Source organism: Lagopus muta, chromosome 1 (genome assembly GCF_023343835.1).
Source record: "Lagopus muta isolate bLagMut1 chromosome 1, bLagMut1 primary, whole genome shotgun sequence".
Lineage (NCBI taxonomy): Eukaryota > Metazoa > Chordata > Aves > Galliformes > Phasianidae > Lagopus > Lagopus muta.
This window is the reverse complement of record NC_064433.1, coordinates 43,456,468-43,481,206: the sequence shown is the minus strand read 5'-3', so window position 1 is coordinate 43,481,206 and position 24,739 is coordinate 43,456,468. Positions and strand designations below refer to the sequence as shown.

General features: G+C 40.0%; 1 long non-coding RNA gene across 6 annotated transcripts in view; it reads left to right on the top strand.

The window, feature by feature from the left end:
- LOC125693008 (uncharacterized) overlaps positions 1-22,625 on the top strand; it is a 103,712-nt gene extending 81,087 nt beyond the window's left edge. For 2 of the 6 annotated variants that reach the window (XR_007376960.1, XR_007376961.1), the window contains 5 exons: positions 5,787-5,889; positions 6,688-6,831; positions 7,494-7,567; positions 15,190-15,549; positions 16,626-19,212. This is a non-coding gene — a long non-coding RNA (uncharacterized LOC125693008). Of the gene's footprint in view, positions 1-5,786; positions 5,890-6,687; positions 7,568-11,488; positions 11,561-15,189; positions 15,550-16,625; positions 19,213-21,746 lie in introns of those variants that run through there. The other 4 variants (XR_007376964.1, XR_007376965.1, XR_007376963.1 and 1 more) reach the window with 4 other exon arrangements.
- The last annotated feature ends 2,114 nt before the right edge of the window (positions 22,626-24,739 follow it).

Below are 24,739 nucleotides of genomic sequence, written 5' to 3'. Positions count from 1 at the left end.
CTTCCATTAAATATATTTTTCACATTAAAATGAAATCTTATCAATCATGTAAGTCATATCTCTTTCCCTTGTATCTCCTAAGTTTCAATAGAATACTTTTTATTTTCAGGATTACAGTTGCTTGCAAATACTGAATTCTTCCTTCACCCACTAGATGGTACTACAGCTTTAAATCTACCATTCAAGGCTGAAATTACAGAATTACTTTGTTCTTTTCAGCTCAGATCACTGTTATCAAAGGCTGCATTACATTTTTCATATGCTCCAGCGTAAATTAATTTTAACTAGTTTCACACCAGTTTCTATAGGAACATCCATGCATAACCAGAGATACTGGGGCCAGACCTTATAATGAGAAAGAGATATTTCTATCAAATAGAAGTGTTTGCAAGCAGATCCTATAGTCATTAACCTCATTTAGTGAATCACAGTTAAAAGATATTCAACCTTATTGGCTGCAAACTACTTCTTCCTCAAAATTCAGCTATAAACCACAAATGACTGAGAGGTCTTAACCTTTCTACAAGTGGGAAAGCATTCTCATTGCAAATGGAATTCAGTAGCCCTTTTGGTATAACTGCTATTTTGTGTCCAGAAATTTCAAATAATTAAAATTGAATGTGAGCACATGATCATGTTTGATTGATAATATGAACAATGAAAATCTGGTTTTTATATTGGTCTTAAACACTGTCTACTTTGCCAGCCATTGTCATGCCTATAAACTGTATGTCCATTTCTGCAGATATTTTTTTAGGGATTAGCAGAAAAGAGGGCCAGAGTTGCTCTCTAGAGTAGAAAGACTAAGTCATCATTACTAAACCTTTCCCTCTGTTCTTGGTTAGAGAAAAGTTCATCAAATGAGTGAAAGCTGCTTCCATAAATCTTCATCGAAGTGCATGAATTTCAAGTCATGGAACTGAAGGGGTTTAAGGAGCAATGGGAAATAATGGAATAGTAAAACTAAGTCACCCTGAATCATCACTGCCTTGGGAAATGAAAAATATGTGCTATCTGTAATAGTAAGAATAATCCATGGGGTATGAACAGCTGCATGATCCTGCATATATGATGCAATAGGAAATAAACATATGCAATCTGTGCAAAGGCTTTGTTTGTGTACTGTACTCTGTAGAGTTCTTGTTGCAAGGTATTGTGAAAAAATGATGTCAGTGAATCAAAAAATTAACAGTTTATTAAAACAGTAAGAAGAGAAAGGAAGATGCCAGAAATATATGTCTCAGTAGGATTCATATTCTGTTGCATTAGAAAGGAAGTAAAGGAGTCAAGAAGTGAAGGCCACGTCCTCCAGAATATTCAGCCTGTAGTGCTTCAGTCCTTCCAACAATTCATGGTGTTAATCCATATTTAAGGAGTCGACCATTTCTTCTATGAAGAAAGACTGATGGAACTGGGCCTGTTCAACCTGGAGGAGAGAAGGCTTTGGGGAGACCTCATTGCAACCTTTCAGTACTTAAAGGGAGCTCATAAACAAAATGAGTACCCAACTTTCTACACAGCACAACGATAAAACAAGGGGAAACAGCTTTAAACTAAAAAAAAAAGGAGATTTAGATTATATGTTAGCAGGAAATTCTGTACTCAGAGGGTGATGAGGCACAGGCACAGGCTGCCCAGAGAAGCTGTGGGTGCCCAATACATGGAGCTGCTCAAGGCCAGGTTGGATGGGCAGTCTGATCTGGTGGGTGGCAGGGGTTTGGAAATGTAGGTAAGTTGCTTTCAACTCAAACCGTTCTATAATTCTACTGTTTTCACATGAAACAAATTCATTGGCTTTGGAAAAAGTTGCAGTGGGTGAACACCTTAAATGTTGATACATTTTATCTGGATATCAATATCCCCTGTTCTTCCTGAATTTAAATCCATGACATAACTGCATCTAGATGCTTGACCTCAGCAGACATAGCATTTGCTTGATCCCTTGCTTTCCTCCTCCCTGTTCTGTGCTCTCCATGTCAAATTACATTTCTTACAGTTTGTTTATTTTGTCTAGCTTTACCACTGAATAACAGTTGCATTTGACCTGGTTTGATGAGAAAAAGAGCAGTGACTTATGCACAGAAGCTGAAACAAATTGCATGGCATAGGTAAAAGCTTACGCTCTTTCAGTCAATAGAAGACACGATCCACAAACTAAAAAGAAAATACAGAACTACAAGAGCTCTTGAATCCAGATAATATATTTTTAAATTCAATTTCTGGTTGTTAGAGTCTGTTAACAATGTCTGTTAACAATGTCTGTTAACTGAGCTAAAGTTGAAAATCACCCTTTTGAGGTGTGGCAGACACCATATGTATGACAATCAAAATAATTTTCCAGGAATGTTTTAAGCTTACACATAGAGACTAATTTTCTGTGTTCGAAGTATTCTCTAAAGGACTTATTTTCTATATTGACTGTGGTTTGTTTGTATTCTGTAAAGTGACGTTTCTGGAAAGGAGGAAGAAAACCATTCCAAGGGGAATTTCCTACTAGATCAGTCATGCTGACCTGGGTTTTCTTACTCAAGAATTTTACAGATATTTGTCTTACACAGTAGTCGTACCTTTTGCAGCCATAAAGTAATTCTTAGAAATCACTCTGTTGAACACAAGATAGAAATTAAGTCTAAATTTACAATCGCTGAAATGTTGTCTTTCAGCTTAGAACACAAACAAGTGAACAAAAGCCATCTGAAATAAAATTCTTTAAAGCATCACAAGCTGGAAACTTGGACTTGATTGCGTATGCTGTTAACAGATGAGAAAAAGTAAGAGTTCACTCCTGGGAAGTTCATTCTGTTTTGAAGAGACATCAAAACCACCTTAAGAAAATACATTGTTATTAGTTTTCCATCTGCCTATATCAAATATGTTCAATTCATCATGTGCCTTTAATACAAAAAGATTTCAAATTATCTTGTCAGAATTGGGTGAATATTATAGATTTTCCATTGATGTATATTCTCGTATTTTAATGACATCTTCACATTTCTGAGGGTGCAGTGAGTGATGGGTGTACTAATGCTGAAATAGCACCAGATATTGGTTATCGTTTTATATACCTGTGATGTAGCATAACTGACAAGAGTAAGGCATTGACAAAGAAATCAGTGTGATCTCCATCCAGGGAGACACCAGCACCCTTTCTTCTATTCTTTGCAGCTTGTCACATGAACGAAGACACAGTGGAATTAGTTTCTTACTTGATGACTTTACCTTTAAGCAGTGGGACAGTGAGTGCTGCTCAAAGCAAATTTACACAGGTATTGTTAAAAGACAAATATACTTGTATTAATTCTTTCTCAGTAATTATCACCGGAGAAGCTGAAGCTATTGTGGACAAGAGACATAGTTTCATTGGACAGAAGTATATAGAAGAAATAAAATATAAAACTATATTGTAAGTGTATCTGCTGCATTAAATCATGACTGTCCTCAATATTCAGATTATTGTTCGACCACCTAGATTTCCCACCTGAACAGGCTGAAACAATTTGTATAAAGAGATACAATAATATTCAGTTCAGAATTGACCTTGGAGCAGAGGTAACCAGTTTCTCTAGAGGTTTATAATAAAGTTACCCCAGTACTGACAGGGACTGTGAAAGCAGCCTATAGAAATTGGTAACTTCTTGGCTCTCTTATCATAGGTGAGAGTTTCATATTCTTTAATTTACTATTATGTGGTTCATTGAAAACAACCTCATGAATTTGGATCACAGACATTGAAAGCAGATAAAGCACACACAAGCATGAGATGGCATCAAATTCAAAGAGTTGTCCATGGTCTGTGGTCCAACATCTTTCTGAGGGTTCTGAACTTACCGGTCTCCAAAATGGGTATGGGTTTCTCCAAAATGAAGGAATAATTTAGTAGAATATGGTGTAAAAAAAGGTACACAGTGCATCTGTGGTCCAGATATGTGTTGTATCCCTGATACTTTTTATGGGAAATAGTGTGCGTGCTTCCATCAGCTGGGTGCTAAACAGACAAATAGACTGAAACAGATGGGAAGGATCAATAAATCCTTCCCAACTTGGAACACTACATCAGTTCCAGAAAACTGGTACAGTAATCCTCATTAGGTGCTGCTGTTGGGTTTGGCAAACTGATCTTGTATTTAACAAAACAGAGGTTATATCTTTTACAGTGTTATCTAGAGAAAGATCTTTCATCACCTTTTGTCTGGCAGTAACACATCACTGATGCAAAAGGAAAAAATGGATCAGGTTCTTCAAAATCCATTATTTAAATTGATGATCTGTTCAGAAAAGACACTATAAGCTTAAAAACTGTGTTGGAAAGATGTTGAAAGTTTTTACCCAAAATTCAAAGAACAGAATCACAATGTACACTATTTTAAATTCAGCAATAGATCTTAGAAAGCATTGTTGAAATGGAGAATAAAGGCTCTGACCTAAAGGAAACAACTGATTGGAGTTACTTTCCTTCCAGATTCCCTATTCCCCATAATTTTTCATTATTCTTTATTCTTTAGTAGTAAGATGGAATTCTGATCAATATTTCCATAAATTCCTTAATCTCTCTTTTTGACCTTGGCTGAAAGTTAACAGGATGCTTCTGAGAGTCAAATGCCTTACTCATTAATGGAGCTTTATTGCAGCTGTAGAAGCTGTTTCAGTCTGAAGGAAGCACTGTTCCAGTTGCGCGGATAGCCGTGGTATTTTATTCAGCTTTCAGATGAGGTATGGCCAAACAAAGAAAGATGTTTGGCAAATACATGAATGTCTGAGTAGTACACAGACATTCAGTGTCTTTTGTCCTCTGAGAAAATTCAAGCAGCTGTGCCTGAATCATTTGTGCTTCTTGGATGGGAAATTATCTGGACATTCTTGGTGTGGCAAGTACAATCCAAGGTTATGCCTTGATAACTTGGCAAAGAGCAGGCCAAAATAAGGAAGTGGTTTGATGTGTCATTTGTATTGGTCAGCTGACAGGAAAAAGGAGGGGAAATGGAGGACTAAGAATGTCCCTTCAGACTATTCATATTGACTTATACTTCAATTCAGTGCCTAGAGGGAAGTTTCAGGTGTCAGTAACAAAGGTTACACTGGTTAGGTAAATACAGCTCCATAAGACAACCATAAATCTTACTGTGATAAGGAGATACAACTAAAGCAACTGAAGGAAAAGGAGAGTACATTAGATCAAACAGAAAGCTGGAGGGGAAGACAAAGTGAATTAAGTTATTAGTCCTCAATCAGTACTCTAGGACAGACTTAATAGACTGGGACGTGGACTTTGGTGAAAGCAGAACTACTTTTTAGTTAGTAAAAACTAAAGCCAACAGCTGATAACCAAATACTTAGAAATTTGGAATTGAAAACTCTGAATCTCAAATTAAGTTTTCTCAAACTTCTGGACTAATCCTTTGGATCTGGTTTTGTTCCATGTCTGTTAGGTACAAGACAGATGGTATAATGTCTGAGATCCGATAACAACAGAAGTCATATTAAGGCCAATATAATCTTTTATTATTATTATTATTATTATTATTATTATTATTATTATTATTATTGTTAATCATAGATCCAAAAAATGTCTATTTGAAGCATGAGTTTTTCAATTTAAATAGCTCTGCTGATGTTTGCTGATTCCTCCTACATGTTTTCACATGCATTAAACCAGTTGATTTTGTAAGATTATATTGTAAACAAGCAAGTTTCTTTCTGTATTCATTCATTAGTCAATCTGGAGTTTCTGGATTTTTGTCATGATGTGTTGGTTTTGTTGCTTTTTATTCTTCCTTTGAACTTATTAGGTACAAAGAAACCCATTACAGGATTATTGTTGTCAAACATCAGCGCACAGAGTGTCTCTGGTCATTATCTGCCTGATAAATAGAGGAGCTTTAATTTTCATTGGTGAGTGTTCTGATCTAAATGACTAAGTCTAATGGATAGATTTTATTTACATTTTGCAGCTCAAACTAACTCTGAATCTTCAGAAGTTCACTGTGTTAGATTCTCATTTTTTTACATCTGCATGCTTTAAGCCTAAGGCCCCTCTGAGAAGGAAAGCTCTTTGAAGCTCTGGCATGCTGCTGAGCAACATTTTAACAGACTATTTTCTGCTATCAGGAAGTGTAATGAGCTGCCTTTTAGGAAACAAACTGAAGTAAATTTCTAGGTTCTTACTTTTTGGAGAGCAAGTTTGTTATACCTGAAAGAGGAAAAACAAAATCTTTTATTCTACTGTTTGCAAGGTACTGACAGGCACTGGGAATGTGGAATAAAAATAAAAGTAAATTAAATTTACATGAGTGTATTCTGTTATATTGATACATTTTACTGCTCTACACTCAAAAAAATGTGGAGGGATGTGCTCCCCTACTCTCACACATTCACACTCATACATTTCTTTATAGTTATTTAGTTATTTGTATGTTGCCTGAAAGCCTGATCCTGGACCAGACAGTGCTGTGCACAGCATGTGCTGCACAAAAAGGCACCAGCACAGAGTCAATTAAAAAAAAAAAAAACGATTTATGGGAGTGAAATAAGAATACTTTACATGGTAATGGAATTGGTAGTGGCTTCAGCACACCATTAAGGTAATAATTTCCAATGTTTCAGACTGATTTTTCAAAAGCAAAGTTAGGCTTTTAGGAGGAAGGAGAATGATGTGGATTTATGTATAACTTCTGGACATTCTTCCTAAAGATTAGGCTTAGAACTGAAGAAAACTGAAAATGCTGGCTGGAAAAGTTTTCATCTGGGCTGGAGACTGAAATGAAAGAGCATCACATCTGATGAAGTGGTGATGATGAGTGAATAAACTATTGGAATCTTCAGGAGTGAAGACAAGTAATTTGAATCATGTCAACCATCCAAATTTAATGTTGTTTAAGAATGCAGGTGGTTTCTATGAAATTATGTCAGTCTCTGTATCTCACACGCAGAAGCAGAAAACCCATTGCTTGCAGCTGTCTTTTGTTTTGTTTTGTTTTGTGGTTAATATTTTACCTGCCACAGTACTTCAGAGGTATTAGAAATAATCCACTCCTCTACTAACATCTCAGAAATCTTAATGGACCTCTGGACTACAGAAGAAACACTTCCAGTTCCTGGGAGACAAACTAATAATTGTTGCTCATGAACAGCAGCACAACAGTTGTGAGAACAAACTTCTGCACCATTTCTGCTCACAGACACCTGCTCATACTATCAGACTCATTTTTCTTTCCGTATTGGAAAAAAAACCTATCCTTCTATAGGTACCTCCTGGTAGATTCACTCATTCATAAGTGTTACCATTCACCTCCTCCTCCCTATTTCCCATCACATGCAACTGTTTACACTTGCACAGGCTCTAGAATAGAAATAGTTAAAAGTAATTTAATCCTGAGTTTTTAGATAGATTTCTGTACTTCTTCATACTGAGATGTTGATATACTTATTTTGGTGACTATTTCACAGCTGCAAAAAAAGAATATTAGACATTTGTGTGACCTCTACACCTATTTTAGGTTTGGAACTGAAAACAAATTCAGACGTGTCCAGCTGGATAGTGGAAAACCCATGGGCAACATAGACTTTCTGTGTAAGTCTGTTTGATAAATTTCTTCTATCTGAAGCTGAATCTGTCCAGCATCATACTGCATTCCAGCCAAAACCACAAGGAGGGGAGAGAGAGCTGACACAGACTACTATGGGCTCTTTGCATCCCATATTTGCACAGATGTGCATGATTACACAATTCTTTGGCTCGAAAGAGTGGAGGGTGATTAACCAAAAGTGGAATACAGGTGGTCTTTTGCTCAAATGTCCCCATGCAAATTGCAGTGGGTATCTCTGTCTTTCTGTCAGCAGCAGATTCCTCCGAAGCTGATGTGTGAGGAGGTGCTAAATCCCAGAAAACCTTTTATGAGATTTATCAGTTGGAAGTAAAGTCTGCTTGAGTGGAAAAGAATAGATGCAGTGATAAAACACTCAGAGCTGGAAAAGGCAGCTGTGGCAAAGCAGCTGTATAACACACCATTTATGATGGAGAAAGCAGACTCAGAATTATATAGTAGGAGTTGCCATGGGCTGTATTTATTTTCGTTTCCATGAGTGAGCCACAAGGATGATGTAGGCAGTGCAGAGAGGAAAGTGAGAAAGCAGAGGCCTCAAATTTATTCTCTGAGTTGGGGTCAGTGGGATAGCTATGTTTGAGTGCTTCTGACTTCAGCTAGAAGATCTCCCCAGGGTTTTGGAGCCTCTAGGCTGGCAGATGGGTTTCTATGCTAAGCTTTGGTCTTAAATCCTTTCTGTGCAATCTTAGACAATGTGCAAAAGTAGAAGACTTTCATCTCCCACAGAGGTCCATTTTTAAAGCCAGGGAGAAGTCTTTACACTGTAACTGAATGATAAGATATGGTTTTACTGTGAGCCCCTAGCATATCCTGGAAAGCAAGGTAAAAAGAGGGCTGTGATCAGTAAGAGAAGTTTTGGAGCGACGATGAGTAAATTAAAAGAACTGGTTATGATCTCTACAACTGTCTGTAGTACTCTGTCTGTAGTATTCTGACCCTCAAATTTAAGAGATATAAATTTGCTGCATGGAGTAACATAAAAATAAACATGACTACAAAGGCTAATGAAGAGGGTAACTTGCCTTGTTCAGGAGGATAAGACTGAAGGTTGCACTCTTGAGCTTTTTGGAGAGCATTGACTTCAATATTGTCAAAATTAGCCTGGAGAAAGTTGCAGTATGTGTAGCCAGAGTTGTCAAAATGTAAACAATTTATTATCCTAAGATTTCAGTGAAGAGTCACATTTTTTTAATGTTATAACATAAATAAACAAATGAAAACACTTAATACAGCAAAACAAAGTCTCAGCAGCATATGAGAAATATTTTGCATATGAGCATATGAGAAATATTTTGCCAAAAATATTTTGCCAGAACCATATGTTGGATAGAAGATAGGAGAAGCAGGGTCAAAGATTATAAGAAATGCGTGGGTCTGAGAGAAGGAAAAGGGCGCAGTTGTCAACGGCAGTGGAGAGAAGAAGGAAGGAAAATTTATAAGGGGAAGTGAGAGGTTTGAATAAGATGAACTTCAGCTTGTAGCTGCTATATGTGAAGGGGATGGAAATCATGGGGTTAATTCCTTAGGGATAGGTGTAAAAAGCTTAGAATGATCAAATGACACTAATGGAAGGGGAACTTGCCTGTAGAAAGACTGGTAACAAGACAGCCTGGAAGGCCAACTGTGTTCTCGGCTGAACTAAAAGAGTGGCCAGCAGGGAGAGGGAGGTGATTGTCCCCCTCTACTCAGCTCTTGTGAGGCCCCATCTGCAGCACTGCGTCCAGGTCTGGGGCCCCCAGCACAGGAAGGACGTGGAGCTCTTGGAATGGGTCCAGAGGAGGGCACTAAGATGATCAGAGGGCTGGAGCACCTCTACTATGAAGAAGGGTTGAGGAAACTGGGCTTGTTTAGCTTGGAGAAGAGAAGGCTCTGGGGAGACCTCATTGTGGCCTTCCAGTATTTGAAAGGAGCTGTAAACAGGAGTGGGAACAGCTGTTAATGAGTGTGCATATTGATAGTATAAGGAGGAATGGTTTTAAACTGAGACAGGGGAGGTTTAGCTTAGATATTAGGAGGAAGTTTTTCACACAGAGGGTGGTGACACACTGGCACAGGTTGCCCAAGGAGGCTGTGGATGCCCCATCCCTGGAGGCATTCAAGGCCAGGCTGGATGTGGCTCTGGGCAGCCTGGTCTGGTGGTTGGCGACCCTGCACGTAGCAGGGGGTTGAAACCAGATGTTTGTTGTGGTCCTTTTCAACCCAGGCCATTCTATGATTCTGTGATGCTATGATTCTATGATTCTATGACATACGGAAAGAGTATTGGCCCTTAGCTCAGGAAATAAGACTACAGGGATCTCAGTGCTTTTTCATTTTTGAGTATAATCTCAAGAATGTATTTAGCTATGCTTAAAAATCACCCAAATAATAAGCCATGTACTCTTTGGAAACTTGATTATTTATTTATTTATTTTTTTTCACAGCTTAGAAATTTTTGCAGCGTTCTGCACTTACAGCACGATGCTATCACACTGTCAGGTGGAAACTGCAACCACTTTTGAACAGACAGCAATGCTTTTCACTGTGGCTTTGTCACTGCATTTGGATCAGGTTTGAGAACAGGGAAATAGTTTCCTTGGCTGATACAACACTGAGTTATCTATAAACAGAGCTTTACTCAACACTCCCATGCTGTAGAGTAGGACACTCTGACTCTCAGCCCACCTTTGCTCCCTTTCATTGCAGAAGCAACACCACAAAACCCTTTCCTCAGCTGTATTGCTGGGTGATAAGACAACAGAAAATTGTGAGATGGGGATAGGAAACATTGTTAGCCTCATGAACAGATACGTTTTGAGTGTTTTGCTGGTGAGATGAGGCAGTGTCATTTGTAAAAAATCAGGGCTCCACACCTTTTTGATGACCTGAAGGAGAAACTCAGATACAAGAGCTGCAAACAGCTGAATATGCGTTAAGTATAACAAATGACTACCAAGCTTCAATAGCAATACCCTACTACTGTTGCAGTCTCTAGCTTCCCAGATATTCATTATCTATCCTGGCAAAATCAACTCCGCTGCACTACGACATACCAGCAACACCTTCAGAGCAGTATCTATTTGCTTTGTAGCAGTCTCTTCCTTGGTTTGCACATACACTGCATTTTGTGTAGGCTTGCTTTAAATACTCAAGGCAAATGATTCCAGTTTTTGAGGCAACAAGTGGCTGACACAAGTACAACTGAGCTAATTAGAAATTTTAGCTTCGGCTCTTTTTCCAACCTTTCATTCAGCAAGCCAGCTTCAAATGTTTAACTTAGATGTTGAATATATGGGCAACCTCAGTACTTTATCTGAATAAACTTATTTCTGAAAGGCTGATTTTAGAAGGAATTCTCTGGAAATGGCAACTCCAAGATATGCATGATGACTAATCTTCGATTCATTCAACTATGTTTTGAGCTGAGCCAAAAACTAAATTTCGGGGAAAATCAGTAGAAAATCTATGTCTATGACCCCATTTGTCTCACTGAAAACACAATGTTCCATACAAAGGAACTCCTGGATCAGAAATTATTTTCCCCAGTCCCTTTTCAGCCCATGTAAATTGCACTAGGATTTCTTATGGGATGTCTTTCCAATGCAGAGTCTTGGTCAAGTTGAACTTCTAGAGGCTGCTGGTCCTTACACTCCTTCTTCCATTCCCAACTCGTAGAAGTCTCCTGTTAAGCTGCACAAAAGCTCTCAAGGCATTAGTTACCAACTATCTCCAACTATCTCACCTTTCCTAGATGTTAATTCCATCTTCAGCCTCACTGCTTTTATTTATTTTCTTAAACTATAAGCTGAAATTAGAATGTAGACTGCATTTGTAATTAATTAGAACTGTTTCTGGCACAGTTTTGGCCAAGGCCAGTTCATAATGTTGCCTATTATTCCCGGCTTTAGAAATTGCAAGGTCTAGGACCAGTTCCTTCCAGGAAGTCTAGCTCTGGAAAAGTGTCTTACCTGCATTGAAAGGTAAGAAAATTTAAATAATGTGAGTGCATTCCCTGACTGTTGGCTTCATGATTCTGTCTTCTTGAGTGCATTTACACTACTAGTATAAAGACAGACCATCTAAACTAGGAAACTTGTGTTTGAGAACATGGTCATGAGCCTTAGGAGAGGCAGCAAGAGAATGCATTTGCAATAAAAGGTAGAATATATTGTTTTGGCACTATTTATTGGCAGGTGATGCAGCTCTTCTCACACGTACCATACTTGGTCTCATTTTGGGCAAGAATCAGCAACTCAAGACCCTCTCTGCACCTCTTCCTCTACTTTCAAGGCAGCAGATTTTTACATGTATTACTGAAGTGCTATTTCTTAAGCCAGATGTTAGCAACCTTAGTGCATACACCAAATAGAAAAATAAATTAATGCATATCCATCAATCACTCTGCTGATCTGTATTGATGTTAGCAGACTGTGCCACTTTCCAAGGCAATGATCTTTTTACTCCATTTTCATAAAAAAGGCATGAGAAAAGCTTGGAATGAGAGAAAATGCATAATTACATACCAAATTAAGAGTTGCTGAAAGTGAGTCACATTGATAATTAAAAACTGAAAAAAAAATTATAAAAACTACTCAAAGTGGACATGGTGATATTCCGATGCCTTAGAGAAGTACATTGAGGTGAGGCAGAGGTTATAGGGCACAAGTTTCCCCTGTGCCAATGAATAATGGCTTGCAAGGAACCCCAAGGATTATATATTCAGGTTTCTAAGGATGGAAACGTTGTGAAGATCTTATCTGAACTATTCTATTACATAAAACAGACTATGTTATTATCCTGCATAAAACAGACTATGTCTTGTAGGAAAACATCCAAGTAACAAGAGGGCCTGGTAGAGGCTTCCACTGTTCTTGCTTGATTCTATTCTCACTTGACATATGCTTCTATAGACATGGTGTCTTGAGAATCTGCACCTTGGCAGAAACCTTTCAGAGAAAGAGCAAAGATGTGTGACCATCCTGTGCTACACAGACCAATGGCATTGCATAGAGCCCTGTGTGATTGTGTCACAAAGCAATAGGGAAATACTAAGTGGGATAGCCTGTCTTTAATAGGCTAAAGTGTGGCGATTTAATTTCCACTGTTTTTCACATCTGGAAGTTCTTCAGACATTAACTTCATCCTGGTGTATGAAATAGCAGATAAGATTTCCACAGCATTTAATTGTGTTTACTTACTGGTACCATTATCAAAACTTATTTCTTCTGGTCTTCCACCATAAAGTATATGTAATTTTGGGGACAGTTCTCTTGTTAAAGAAGGCAGAAGAAGGCTCCTGTTATGCTAAACTATGAAATCTAACCAAGAGGTGCTTCTGATTGTTAACCACTCTTAACTGAGCCAGTTTTAATCCCAGCAAAGAATATTATCAGACCAGAGCATGTTCCCTATGTACAGCTCAAGCAGAGACATTAGAAAATTAACAGCAGTAATAACAGAAGAATTTAGACTACTGTGAAAAACACAGGCAGAGCTAAGAACATGCTGAAACATATAACATGTAAATGTCAGCACATAGTTGGAGTGGAAATGATTATGAAAATAATACACAGCAGCAAAGTGAAACCTTGAGGCAATCCTTACTATTTCAAGCATTCAAGAGGAAAATTACTGCTGGATTTTCATCTTACCTGAATGAAATCAAAACTGTTTTAGGCAGAGCTATAATTAGTTTAGAATTATTTCAGTCAGTCGTTGTTTTTTTTTGTATGGAGACATACAGTTGAGAAAAACATGTTCTTTCCTTTCTTAAATTCAGTGACAACCTATGCAAAGAAAGTTTGGAAATCAAAGCACATGTACAGATAAAATGGAATTAATTTTACACCTAAACAGACCTTCAGCTCAGTGATCTCAGAACATCTTGCAAATACCAAAGAATCTTCTGTTTTAGGGGTGAGGGCATTAAGTTCCAAAACACATGCTTTTGCCCCTGGGTTTGGAACCGGACAAAAGCCACAAGCTCCAGCTCCCATTCCCTGCCTTACTGGCACCTGTAGGCCTGCGTTACTTCCCACATCCATTTACTGGAAGCACAGATGGGAGTGTGCAGTGGAGTCAGCGGACATGGGCTCTGGCAGTACTGTGGTATGATGCAGGAATCGAAGACATCGAGTAGCACTCTGGGGTAGGCCAATTAAATGTCTATGAAAATGTAATGGTATGTATTTGGTGTAACCATTAGGCAGTTACTGTATACTCAGAAGTGTTAGATTGAGTGAAAACGATATGTGAAAATCTTGCTGATCTTCGACACTGACAAAATGAACCTCTTTCATACTTACAAAGTGTGTTACAACTGACACATTCGAAAGTTCTGTTTTCTCCTAGACTGGTCTTTGAATAACCTGAGCTTCCTTGGCAGCAATATAAGTTAGTAACATTAGAAGGCATGCAAAAATCTAACCATAGCTTGTAGTTGAAGATAAAAGTTTTCAAAACAAATTTGTGGGTGAAAAGAGGAAAAATTTATAGTTCATATTCTATTTAGCTTGACATCTCATCACAAAACCTGTTTTAAACACTTCTTTTAAAGGATAATTCACTTGAAAGAATTTTCTCAGTTCAAAATTGTATAGAATTATTCAATTCTAATTGTAAAGATTAATTCCTAATAATTGTCTGATAATCAGACAATTGTATCTTTTCAAATTCTCTTCCAAGACTGCAGTAATTAGTGTCCTGCTGCACATCCTTAACAAAGGTGGTGACATCATCATACCACTTTATTCATTCTCAAGCCTTTCTTGAACTTCTAAATTTGTTCCAAGTCAGCAACAAGATGAGACAGCTCCAGGCAAACACCTCATGTGAGTAGGGAAGTTCAAAGCCCTGTGCTGTGTACACTTGGGGCAACAAACAGTGCCAAGCAGCACTCTGCACTGAGGATTTGGTGACTTCCATGTTCAGGTGAAAGCCTGCAAAAGATTGCACCCACAGGATATAAGTAAGAATAAAATGAAAGGAAAAGATTGTAAGAAATGTTAGGACAACAAATGTCCTAACTGCCAAGTGTAGTCTAGTGAACAGTTTGTTGGTGAATGATGGATGAATGGACAGACAGGGAAAAAAAAATTAATTTTTTAGGTAGAACTGCATTTATATAAATAATTAGCTGTCATAAATATTTCATTCTTCTACTTTCCTGAGGTAGGCAGATAAAACAGATGTGGATGAACTATTTTAGTTTGGCACATTTTTACTAAATCTACATCTCCCCTGGAAATCTGTCTCTCTAACACAGGAATTCTCACATGCCATATGTCTAAAGGCACTGAAAGTGTTTGATGCTATGTTAAAAGATAGATTAAATATCATTTCTAAATTAAAGAGCCATGTTATTCTGATTCATACTGAAATACAAATGTACTGAATAGCTTAAAAAATACACTATCATTTATAGTGAAAGAAGAAATTATATTCTCCATTACTGGAGGATCCAGGGGCTAGTATAAATCAGAAAAGAAGCAGAGATATTAAGCAAAATTTTCTTAATTTACACAATTTAAAAGTTTAATCCACAGACTTTTATGTTAATATGTTCTTGGTTTATGTATCCCTGTCTTTTTTTTTTTTTTTTCCTTAAAAGAGGCAACTGGGGGATAAACAGGAAAAATCCTGAAAACAGGAAAAATTACAGTGAAGACATTCGAATCAGTTCATAAGTTCAACGAGGAGTTTAATAATGCAGTTTTGCCTTTGAAACACAACGGCATTCTTTCAGTCTTGAAATGCAGTGACAGCAGCTGCAGAAGAATGTGGAGGTATAGTGCGTGTGTTGCTGAGTGATCCCCTGGTTGGTGCCACATGTCTGATGGCTTCCCCTGCAGAGGTCAAGGAGAGCCCATTGGGTAGGGGCACAACTGCTGACATCCACGGAGAGCCAAGAGAGAGGCCTTCTGTTCCAGCATATCCATGGACAGGCTGAGTGCCTTGCAATCTGGCTGAGGTATGAGTCAGAAACCGGGCCAAGATGTGTGTTTTCTTGTGCCAGAGAGTAGGGCTCAGTCCAGCATGAAATGTCAGGAAGGGAAGGGAAGGGAAGGGAAGGGAAGGGAAGGGAAGGGAAGGGAAGGGAAGGGAAGGGAAGGGAAGGGAAGGGAAGGGAAGGGAAGGGAAGGGAAGGGAAGGGAAGGGAAGGGAAGGGAAGGGAAGGGAAGGGAAGGGAAGGGAAGGGAAGGGAAGGGAAGGGAAGGGAAGGGAAGGGAAGAGGAGGATTTAGATTTCAAGAACTATTAAAACAGAAAAAGCAAAGAAAAACATCTTTTAAAGTAGCAGTAAGCTAGCAGAGTGTGGAAGACAGAAGAATAATATAAAGAAAAGCAATCATAAAACTATAGGGAAGTGGAAGATAATGCAATCAGGTTGCCAATTTTTTTGGAGATCAATTCTGCCCTGCAGAGTGTGTTTGCTCTAGCAGCTGAGTCCTCCAGATAAAACAGGTTGGTTACATTCAGATAGTAAACTGTTTAAAAATAATTGTCATAAGGCATTCAGCTAAACATGTTGAGGATATATGGTGGAAAGTCAAAATAATACTTGTTCCACAGGATATAAATCATTTGTGTGACATTAATATGAAAGCCCTGTGCAGTTATAAATCACATGCATGTGATCACCAAATAAACAATCTGATATTCATCATACATCAAAACATGGGATAATAATTTTCCCTCTTGAAAAATATTGCAAAAAATGTAGTATCCAGTTGCTAAAAGATATCGTTAGAGAGGGATATCAGTGTCAGAACACACATCATATAAACTCAGAAAAAAAAAGAAGAAAATCAGCTTAAAATAAAAACAAGTAATGGAACCCTGCAAGCCTAGTTCACAAAAGATATTTTTTTGAAGAATGATGACTAGTGCTCTAACTTTAGGTATGTACAATTGGTACAGAGAAATAAATGACAACATATATTGCAGCCAATATGAATATTGGAAAGGAATTTACTACATAGTGTTGAATCTTTTATTGTGCTGATAACAAAACGGTTTCACTTTTCTCATCTTTTTTTTTTTGCAGTGAACCAATGCTCTGGCAAAGTGTTATCTGATATCCCTAAAGGATATCAGATATTCCCTATAGGAATCTGATATTCCCTAAAGGAATCCTCTCCAGTGCCAGGAATTTATATCTTATTTCTTAGAATCATAGAATTGCTAAGGCTGGAAGAGGCCATCTAGTCCATCTAGTCCAACTGTCAACCCAGTAACTCAGTTGGTACTTTTCAGACTACAACACAAGCAGTGCACGAATTTCATCTAAGTGGGTCTCCTGAAGAGCAATAAGATCAGTGATGGAGATATAAAAGAACCATTTGAAGGCTTGCAAAGGCTCATAATGATCTTAGCAGCATCCCAGCAGATGCAGCCACAGCAGAGCAGACTTGCACTCTGTACACCTGGTAGCACTGAGCTTTCTCAGTTATCCCACCAATCCTCCTCCAAGGAGCATTTCTTTGTGGCATGTCATTGCAGGGATTCATTAGACTATTTTTTTACTACTATTTATTTTCTAAATAATATTTCAGCTTTTCAAAGAAAAAAAAAATGTATGGCAGGAAAATGTTATAGTAGGAAATATTCTTGACTTGTCCTGAGTGCATTTAATGCTTACAAAAATTTAAACACATTTTCAGGTAATTGTTTCATAAGCATTTCATATACTCACACAATTATTTCAATATTTTTGTCTTCTCTGTGATGCTCTCCAATGCATGTGTCCAATATTTCAGCCTCATGGAGGCCCTCTAATAAGGCACTTGTCCTCCTGTGTGCTGCTCCTCTAGCTCCAGTGCCACCTAGCTGGTCTAGTCTGACTGAAGTGCTTTCAGTTCCCTAGAATGCAGTTAATTTCCAGCACCATTATCAGCCGGAGAATGCTTTACTGTCTGCTGAGAGTTGTACTGCTTGTCATTAATATAAGACATGCCCTTTTAAATGTGCTTTGTGTGTGTCTGCACAAAATATAGGATGGAGCATCACTTCTGGAAAGAATCAGATATGCAGATAGACATAAATGGTTAACTGGAGATTTACTTGCCTAGAGGGAAAGCTAGTGGAAAGAAAGAGTCTTTGCACTGTGATTTAATACCCACAGGAGCACAGTTCTCTGCAGTTGTTCCCATCGGCTGCAATTCCACTTATTTTGCAGTCTGGAGCCAGGTCAGATTCTCAGGTGCAGCTTCAGATACAGGCAGCAGAATGGTGTTAAATAACTTTCCTTGGCTTTCCTAAAGACTGTTTGGGTGCAATCTTTCTTGCTTTTTGATCTCATACATCGATTGGATATAAGGAAGAAGTATTTTACAATTACGATAGCACAACTCAGGAGCAAGTTGCCCAGAGAGGTGGCGAATGCCCCCTCCCTGGAGACATCCAAGTGAGGCTGGAGCAGATTCTGAGCACTCTGATCTAGCTGCAGGTGTTACTGTTCATTTTAGGATAGTTAGACCAGATGACTTTTAAAGCCCCCTTCCAATTCGAAAGATTGTATGGTGATGGTTCTGTACTACTAATGAAAAGGAAATGTCGCTGGTTCTCCTATCCATGCCCATAGGAGGGGTCTGTGCTGTGCAGGGCTCTGCCTCCCCTCTGCCCCCAGTGAGGGCCTTTCTTTCCAGTGGTTCTGAAAGGAGCCCTTTGGGATTTACTACATTCCATGCTTATAAGCCAGTACTCATTTGCTCTTCCCCAAAAGCATCATGCAAGGAAACCTCAGCAGCCTCCACAGACAGAAAAACCTTAAGACAGCCAATATAAGCTGTTTTGCTAGCAGGCTACAGGGCCTGGGAGAAGGCAGTTAGCATAGTGGAGGCAAGCAGAATGTATGCAACACTGCTGAAGCCTACAAAGACTTAATGGGAACCTGAGCCAGGAGCACAGAAATGGTGTGCTGTTGAAGCTGGCACACTTCTTCACCCCACCAACCACCACTGGCTAAAACTAGCAGAGCCACCTTTTCCTTCTTATGGGGTGAGAGATTTGGCTTTCTTTCCCTTGTATGCACTCCCCCTCCCCTTTTAACCTATGACACGGGGGGATTTCTGAGTGCCTCTATCAGACTGGAGATTGAATGAGCACAGAAGGGAAACTGATTGCTCCTTCCCTAACAGCAGGTGGTGGTGCTGGGTTGTGCAAACCATTGAAAAACTGCTTACAGATGTTCCTTCCTTGTTAAAAAGATTGGAAATGGATGCTAAACATTTGTCTTCTGCTTTCCCCTTCTGATTGGAGGGTCAGTTACTGTTTACCCCTTTTCAATAGGCAGTTTAATGAATGTTTGGAAGTGTGTTTTAAAAACAAGACTTACTAAAATAAATACTCCAGGGCTTAGGATAAAGTATAGCCCACAGTATAACATGTTGTTAGTCCTCTAAAGGTCTTGCATATTGTCCATCATTTTTGTGAAAACTGACAAGGAAGTTTTGTATTTCTTAACTTCTGGAATAGTTTGATTACATTTTCTTTTTCTTTTTCTTTTTTTTTTTCAGATTGGGGCTGTGGGAAACATATTTGTTCTTCTCCTGTCTCATGTCTCTTCAATACTGACACTCTCAATATGATGCCTTTTCCTAATTAAGTATAGCGCAGCAATAAACCAAGTTTTAAATCAGTTTTCATTATAGTGTTATTTTTTTTTTTTTTCTGTTATTTCTGACTGATTGGTCTCACTGGTATCATTACTTCAAATTAGCGTTGCAGCATGAATATTATAAATTAACATTGTAATATTATGCAGATATGCCTGGAATATCACAATACCCCACCAATCAGCCAAATCCTGCACAAGGACAGCTTGGTCCTTTTTTTTTTTTCCCTATTAACTGTAGGAAAGATACAGACAGCTGCCCCACTCCAAACCAACTGTTGGGGTTTCTTTTTGTTTTTTTTTGTTTGTTTATATTTCATTTTTTTTTTGGCTTTTTTTTCCTTTGGAGTTAAAGAATTACTGCTGTTGCCTGGTTGTGCTTTAATAGCTACTAAAATACGTATGTGATTTTATTTACACCTTTTGTATTTCTAATAATTCCCTCTTACCTGGGCAAAAGACAGCAAGGAAAATGTGCATGTGCCAATGCTGGGCTTACATAAAACCCTTGACAATAAAATAGTGTCTGCAGGAAAATACCTCAACAGTGGTATGTTGGTGCTGAGCTGCTCCTAAACAGTATTGCACAGGATGGAGGCAAAACGGAGAAACAGATCAGATCTGTAAGATTTTGACAGACTCTTCAATTGACTCTGAAAATTGCTTATCTATCTGTGTCTTTGTTTAAAATATATCTGCAAATGCAATGATCCTATATTTTATAGATATATTTTTGGCTCACCTATACAAATTAAAGCCATGTGCAAAGTAACCAGAGAAAGGCAGCTTTGTCAACAACATAAGCTAATGCCAACATTCCCTGGGTTCGGTCATTCAAACAATTTCATTATTACTTTGCCAAGAAGTTACAAAGAAGTTAGCAGAGGCTCCTGTGCTGGAGCAATGTGTATGCAAGTTATGGGCAGGCAGGCAGGCCCTGGGACTCAAGCCTTGCAGTGTCTCAGATCTGGCACAGATGTCTCTCACAGCCAACTTTATCTTTTGGGGCCCTGTGTTTGGCTGGTATAAATCAGCACAGCTCCACTAAAGTCAGCTCAGCTGCCCATATTTTCTGCAGCTGAGGTTTCTGACCTCTGGTGAATCAGCTGCTCATCTGTAAGGCAGAGACATTAACGCTTCCCTACCCCTTACGCTGCAAAAGGATCAGCCCTGAATTTGCAGCCCACGTAACATAGTTTGAGAAGCTACAGAAATGCCCTCACACCAAGCAGCTTGGCATCCCAAGCAGGTCTTGAAGAGGTCTGCTGTGGATGTAGCTAACATGGGGGTTGATGATGGTTGTGTCCAAAAAAGCCCCCAGACCTCCAGAACTTGTCATCCTTCAACAGTGGGAGGGAAAGAGAACTTTAGGCCCCCATTGTCCTGCCTAAAAATGAGTGCTGCTGAACATGGACCTCAGCAGGAGATGCAGCCGAACATGGGCTGAAGTAGCGAGAATTTTAGCAAAGGGCAGCCCTCCTGTAAGGCTTCCCTTGTTCCTTGATTTGGGTTGGAGTATTATGCTGGCAAAGTAATTTTAATACTGAGTAATGCAAGGAAACCCAATGTCGTTTTGCTGCAGTTACTGAGCGATAAAAGGCTCAATTCTCAAAGGGACTGTAAGCCAGCGAGTGGTCTCATTGATTTCAAGACTATTTGTGTGTTTTAAAGTAGGCATGTGCATATGTAACTTGTTCATCTGGGCCCTCCTAGAGCGGCTGGTGAGATTTCCATTTTAGAATCACTTCACAGTCTCTAAAGTTATTGCTGGAATGGCCTCCTCCTCCTTTGGGCATCGCACACACCGGCAGTCTGCCTCTGCTTACCCACTGATTTAATGCCGTGACACTGAGGCATAGATTCATGGCAGCATTTCCACTAAAATCCGCACAGAGCTGCACATTTCCCAGTATTCATCATTTAACTGCCACAGCCATTCCAGATTATGAAAAGAAATATTGAGATTGACTTTCTTTAAAAATGTTTATTTCACATCAGACAGGACAAAGGCATGAAAATAAGTATGCATCCAGTAAAACAAAACACCTGACAAATCTTTTGCTTCCTTCAGAAAGTTAAATGTAGCTAAACAAAATTCCTATGTGGTAAGTGCATTATAGGGCTTTAAATTGCTGCACGTGGAAGAGGCTGAGCTGCAAGCAAAGAGAAAATGTTGATTACGTATGTTCAGGTTGTAATGTATGCTGTTATGCTTTCCAATGTACTGCTGGGTTTCTAAGAAAATATTTACAAGATGCAAATAAAATGTAAATGAAATCATGTTTCTATGAAGAAAAATGAATGAACAACATCCACACAGCTCATGCAGTTTTACATTCTGCACCAACGTTGCCTTATGATCCTCAAGGACCTTTCTTTGCACAGAAATCCAATTACCTGAAATGTACTGCTGCTTCCTCATCCTTTTTTTTTTCTTTCTTAGCAGAGACATTCTGTTCAAGATTATCTTGCCTTGCAACACATGCCTTTAGATTTTATCTCTTCATCAGCTAAACAAGTCCTGTTTTCTGAGATGGCTTTCCATTTCCACAGGTGTTTCTTATCAGTTCCACATTTTCTTCTGACAACGTGAAAATAGAAAATCATATGTCCCTGCTTAGTAGCTGCTGCCTGACCCAGCCCTGAAAAGCTTTCCTGAATCCAGAAGTATGTTGCGTGGCTGCTGTAATATCTCCATACCCCAAGGGTCTGCTGCTGCTCTCTTTTACAGCTACAAAGAGGTCACATGCTTGGCCCTAAGCTCAGAGGAAAATTTGATTCAGACCGAGAAGAAATATGTGACCTATTTAAAACCATTAAAAAAAAAAAAAAGCAACCCACAATTATTAGGTATTGTACCTCATTATCTTGCCAATCCACTTATTTATTTGCCACATAATGAGCTTAGAGTATCTCTGCTGCTAGTGCTGCTTTTCCTGTGTGGAGGCACACTCCGTACAAAGGCAACAAACCAGGTCTTAGCAGCCACATGGAGTTTGACCCACCATTACTTTTCACGATTCAAGCTGTTTTCCTGCCCCAGTGTCAACGGTCCTTCACGTCTTGGCACCTCAAGTTTTCTCCTCCATCCCTCTGAGAACATCAAAAGACCACTTCATGCAAATGAACTGATAGATTCTGGGTTCTGATACAGCAACTGCAGTGAAGCATACAAGGACCAGTGTTTTTTGGATTTACAGCACCTATTCCTGGCATCTGTTACCTCTGAACATTCAGAGTCCCCTTTGGAGGTAGCAAGAACTGTTGCACAATTTGGCACCAACAGGGTGAAGAGAGAGGAATACTGTAACTTGGAGTTTGCCGTCCAAAAACTTAAATTGTCATTTAAGATTTTTTAAATTACTTTTGAAGTTGATTTGGCTCACTTTAATATAAAAAGAGGAGAATATATTTGGAATATGTAAGCTTTCAAATAACTTTTATATGGTGTATTCATATTTCCATCTCATGTGATCTGTAACAAAAATACAATTTTAGAGGGAACTGTCATCTACGCAGCACCTGAAATTCCTTGTGTCATTTGAATCTTTGACATGTGTTTAAAGTACTTATTTGAGTACTTGTCACTTAAAAAAAAAGAGTGCAACACTATACTCTGTTACAACTTCTGGAGTAATACATCTAATTACACAGGAATCTTCTTAGAGCGAATGCTGTTTTTACTACTAACCGTAAATACCTAGGAGGCTTCAGCCCTAAAGGGGGCCCTCAGCTGCACTGACTGAAATAAATCAACATCCTCACTCAGATCACACTCCTGTCAATGAAGTCACAGAGGCAGCATGCTGTGTTCCTACAGTATGGGCAGCCTGTGGGCAGCCATGCAGGGCTGCAGGCTCTGACAGCCAAACACTCTGCCTAGCCCCATGCTGCTGACCCATACATAAGTTCTTGCAGTGGCAACAAGAAGGGGCACAGACAGCAGGGGAAGTTGTGGCTGTGGACCGATGTTAGCTGAGTGATGTGGGTTGCCAGGGTGTAGCATCATTTGATGAGTACAGCTGGTTTCTGTGCAATTCTACTGCAAAACTTGCAATCATGCTTGGTGTACCTAGCTAGAAGGGTGGCTTGTTTGAGCCAGCCTCGTTGTTAAAAACACAAGAAGCTCATTGTTTCTACTGGTTCACTGGTTCTACTGCTTTCTTTGGCCACATATTAGTGTAATTATCTCTTTACAGTCCTTAAAATGAAGCAAAAAGAAAAGCCCCAAACTGTTCTCCCCACTGAGGATGAGGGGTGACAGAGCAAATCATACTTCAACAGCACTGCTTTGCTTTTTACACTTTCTGACAGCATCATTCACAGGTATGGGAGCACTGCCCGTGCTCTGATGCTTCACAGACTCTTTGAGGGCCTGAACAGATGTGGCTGAGACATTCAATGATGCACCCACGGCTGCCAGGGATGCAGGGCTATGGGACCCTGTCTGCACATCGCCCTGCCTCTCTGGGGCCCCTACTCGCCCTCCCTCACTCGCAACGCTCGGGTGCAAACAGGGAACTCCGACAGAGGCTCTTTAACCTCGAAACCTTCCTTCCCACAGCAGTTTCAGGCGGGGCCCTCGGCCTTTCCCCGCCCCGAACCGCCGCCACAAAGACGCCAGCAGAGGGCGCCCGCGCGGCCCGCCCGCCTCCCGTCTCGGGGCCGGGGGAACCAGGTGGACCCGCAGCCGCCAGCAGGGGGCACCCACGCGGCCCGCTCGCCGCCCGTGGCGGGGCCAGGGGAGCCAGGCGGACCCGGGGCCGCCGCCAACCGCCCGCGGACGTGGCGCTGGGCGGGGCAGAGCCTGCTGCCGCCGGGCGGGCGGTGGTGTGCGCGGCGGGGCGACGCCTCTCCCCTGGCCTTGCTTTAATTTGTTTGATTAAGTCCGAGCGGGCATGTTTTTCATCCTAAAAATAAACAATTAAGGAAAGCTAAACAAACAGAAGGGAGAGACAGAGCTCCTTCCTGTTCTCACAGCTAATCTCTGTGAAAGTCAAACATGCTTATCAGCCAGCTGCGCTGCATTGTAATCTCCCACTTCCATCTTCTGTCCCAGGCTTCAGCAGATGCAGGCCGTCTGCTCTGTGTCACCCAGCAGTCTCCTCAGGCTGGGCCTGATAACGGAGCCATCAGTCCACCTCTTGGAAGGGGGTAAATGTGATAGCACAGAGCCTGCTGCAGAGAGCAGCACTGCAGTGATATATGGCCCCACTTGGGAGCGAGGAGTGCTCCCACCTCGGCTGGCAAAGTCACTTCCTTACTCCGGTATTACTTCCTTTGCTGCTGCTCCATTGACAAGGAGTGTGCTGGGCTCTGCCTGATCTCCAGGCTTGGCCACATCTGGTTGTTCTGCATGTGCCAATATTTTTGGTATTCAGTGGAGAACTGAGGTCTCAAAGGACCAACTGAGCGCCCTGCCTTCATACACCTGGCAGTGACTGTGTGCCCAGTGCTGGTGGCCTTGCTGACTGATGTGTGCATCACCAAGGAGAAGGAAAATGGACCTAGTGCACGCTCAGCATCGTTTGCCTTGCAGTCTTGCT